Source organism: Electrophorus electricus, chromosome 2 (assembly GCF_041902795.1).
Source record: "Electrophorus electricus isolate QZ-2024a chromosome 2, ASM4190279v1, whole genome shotgun sequence".
Lineage (NCBI taxonomy): Eukaryota > Metazoa > Chordata > Actinopteri > Gymnotiformes > Gymnotidae > Electrophorus > Electrophorus electricus.
Window position 1 is genome coordinate 10,740,276 of NC_137498.1, and position 3,946 is coordinate 10,744,221.

General features: G+C 38.2%; 1 long non-coding RNA gene across 1 annotated transcript; it reads right to left on the reverse strand.

Moving 5' to 3' along the window:
• Positions 1-1,673: 1,673 nt before the first annotated feature.
• Positions 1,674-2,333, reverse strand: LOC145660201 (uncharacterized). The gene is made up of 3 exons (XR_014126386.1): positions 2,191-2,333; positions 1,887-2,001; positions 1,674-1,740 (listed from the first exon to the last, which is right to left on the reverse strand). It is a non-coding gene; the product is annotated as an uncharacterized LOC145660201 (long non-coding RNA).
• Between the last annotated feature and the right edge of the window lie 1,613 nt (positions 2,334-3,946).

The window sequence follows — 3,946 nt, forward strand, 5'->3', positions numbered from 1 at the left end:
GACTTGAAACAAAAAAACTTGTGTGTGACCACTGCTCCACCACAGCAGTGCAGAAACAGTTGCTGTTTCTGGTCTAAAATGGGCTTTAGACTCTGATCTGGTGGACGCCCACTGCGTGAAACCTTGAGAAATGAAACCACAACAGACGTCAGACACCTTGATCTCTCAGACCAGAACAGATACACTTTATTCTGGGGCATTCACAAGATGCTTTGAGATCATCGTTAAACATGGGCGTCCAAACCACAAAAATTAAACATACCATTTTGCATTTTATATATAACAAATGACGTTTAGACTACATTTGTCTAATGAGCTAGCACTGACACTGAAGCGTAGATTTTACCAGATTAAAGCCAGAGCCCTTTTTAGACCATAAGCAGCAACTGTTTCTGCACTGTTGGGGTGAAGCAGTGATCACACACAGTTTTTTTGTTTTGTTTCGAGTCTATTTATTGCTAGAAATTATGATTTTACCCTTATATAGTGCCTTTCTCAGTACCCAGGAATGCTTTACAATCAACACACTGCACCATGTTTTTATATCCTGTCAACACAATCAGCAGTCAATTGTGTACAGCATACTCTCAACTGGAAACCACAGCCCCCTGGGGGACTGCATCGTGTGCAGGAAGGGAAGAGAGAAGATAACACCCAAGACAAAGCACCATCCACCACTGAGCATGCAGTCATTAACACCTGGACAATCCAGAGTAACTTGCGTATCTTGAATATGGTTTCACAGAAGCAGTCGTTTGGGCAGTGTGGGTGTTTGTATCATGAAGCATCGTGTCACAGAACAGGAAATGACAGCAAGATTTCTCAGCAGTCAGAGGATGATGTAGCACCATGTCTGTTCGGGGAAGTCTAAAAAGAACCGCTAATGATAAAATGAAAAGAAGAAATAAGAGCTCTGGCCAAGTTCATTTGTTCCCAGTTCCTCTCTGCTGGGTGGACATTAGGGTCTGGAGTACTGAAGTAATGCTGTGAGAGTTCTGGAGTCAGTGTGTGTCCACAGTTGTAGTGGAGATCTGGGTGTAGAGTTGTCAGTGTGTGCTGGGAGGTCAATGGTGTTTCCATAGAGACAAGGATGCTCAGTTTGTGTTTTCTCTTTACTGTACTTCCTCTCACTAAAGGTGAGTGTGAAATTCTCTCTTAATGCTGAGTGACATGAAACTGTACATATATGTGATAATCTAAAAATGTTATTAAAGTGAGTTGAATCATTCAAGATTTATTTGGCTGAATTAGAATCATAACCTGGCTGGTTTTAGAATGAAAATATGATTAAAAGGTCCAGAATGCAAACAAACAAAATATTTGCATGAAGTAAAATTTATTAATCAGAAATAAATCAAAAAGTCAAAAGATGTTCAGAAAATGAAAAGACAGGTTGGGGAAAATGAAGGGAAAAAAGAAATACAAAATAAATTGGTAAAAAGACCTGGGAAAAGTTAAAGAGTAGGGCTAATTTTGTTGGAGCGCTTGGCACAGGACAAGGTGCTTTTTATAGCCTGCCATGCTCGTCTGAAGAAGATGCGTACTCTCTTCAACTTCTTGCATTCTGAGCCTTTATATTTGAAATAAAAGTAGAATTTTTAAACTGGTGTCCATGGAGTGGATGTATGTAAACTCTGATTATTGATGTGGTGCTTTGATGCTACTCACCAGCTGGGGTGTTCTCCACTTTGACTGCCTCTGTAATAGATTCCCCTACTCCACCCAGATCCTCTCTTACATCTACAGATGTTTTTTTTTCCCCAAAAAATCAATAAAAATGCAATTACATAACAAAGTACAGGAACATATTTAAAGTGAGCAAACATCATGTCCTACTGTGTGTTCTTAATGTAAAGCTAGATTTATGCAAGAAAGTACATCTGCACCTTCTACATGTACACTGTGGTCCAAAGAGCAAATCTCTCCCGTTGACTCTATGATCATAATGTGTTCAGCAGTTATGCTCCGGATGGTACGAACCTCCTTACAGTCCTCCTGTTTCTTGAGTGAGAAATGAGAAATAATCAGTGATGAATTGTAAAGGAAATGAATCATCCATTGACCCCACCTGGGCAGTGGAAACTCCACTAATGGACAGCATATTTTGGATTGCCATCTGTACAAGTCAGGAAAATGTGAAGGCAAAATAAATAAAACCGTGGATGCAGTAAAAAAGATGTAGACACTTACACTTTCTCCCAGATTGGCACAGTAATGTTGCTTAAACCAAGCAATGGGAGCAGGGTCTCTATGACTCTTCTGGCTTCTGGTAATAATATTAATAATGAAGTTGTCCCTTGGCATCTAGAAAGGGCAGAAGAAAGCTCTACTGCACTGAATGATAATAAAGCTGTTTAGTTTCTTTTAAAAAGTTGAAACAGTTTGCATGTGTTTTTGGATATTTAAAAAAAACCTTTAATTTTTAAGAATTAAAGATTTAGTCCTAAGAAGTAATTAAATTTGAAATGAAAATTAGGCTTTGATTACAACACAGTTTTCTACAAAACAAGGCTTATTTTACATGCATTTGTGCACAGGATTACCTTTGTACCCCAGTTTCATATCTCTATATGGAAATGAGAAATCAAAGCCTGTAGACTTTATATATTTATATACAGTTATTATGTAACCGAACAAATGGCCACCCGTAGCTCAATTTCTTCTACAAATGTTAATAAATGTGAAACAAAGGTTGTCTGTTGTGCGACAGTGCATAATGGCCACACTCGTGGTCTTACAGAGGCTTTTCTAAAACAAGCGCAGAAGTCACTTTCCCTTGTCTCAGTCAACGCATTTCATCTAATGGAGTTCAGTTACGCGAATATTTTCAGCTACGTCTCCTTTTATTCATCAACGTTTCCTTTTAGTTAGTTCATTCTCTACTCACTTATGCCGCATTTTAAAATATTTGTGTGGTCCGTTAAATTAAACAGCTGAGACGGCCCGAGTGCCGCAGGTCCCACAAACTCCCTTGACGTAGACAGACGTTTATTAGACGAACACGAATAACGAACACAGTGGCGCTCACACGAAACGGGCAAGATGAACATGAGCAACGTTGAACACAGCTTACAAACATAAAATGCACCACGTACGTGAACATTAGCGAGAACACAGACCGACAGGGATACACACACCAACCGGGGGATAAACACACACAGACATTAGGAGAATAACCCGCTGCAGGTGTGTGTGACTACATAGTCGTGGTTTCACACAAGACCATGAACTCCCACTGCAGGCGGCGGGCCGTACCACGTGACTAGTGGGGCGGGGAGCTCACTATCAGCCCACTAATTAGTTCTCCGTTCAGTCAAAAGTTCTCTATCATTAAAATGTGTGTTCTCATTTTAAATTCGCATATTGGCTACTTGTTTATAATACGATTCCGTTATCAAATATTTAGTATCTGCCTTTGTAAATAAAACTAAATTCTACTTACGTTTTGTTTTCGCTTCTCAGTATCTCTTATGCGTGAAGAATTGTTTGTAGTCTCTGTTGATGTTTTGTCTAAAATGATCGTCATCGGCAAATCCACTCAATAAACTGATCTGGGGTCAGAAATAGAATGACACACATTATGACATAATGGAGCGCTAAATTCTGTTCAGTGGCTGTTTAGAACAATGAAAAAAGTGCAGCTGAAATGACATTATAGTCTCATATTATAAATCACATTTTAAAATCATTTCCCCCTCTTTACGCTATCATTTTGTTATCAGGCTCAGATTAAAAAATCTAAATAAATAAAGTAAATATAACCTATACATGTAAACTATATATTAATTAATTAGTAATCATTCCACATAGGTACAATTCACTCACTCTGTATTCGTTATAATCCAAAGTCATTTGAACACTCATTAAGGATCAAAATGCAACCTAAACAACAACTATAATAATAAATTCTTAAGAAATTATACAATTTTAACTGAAAATTAGGCTT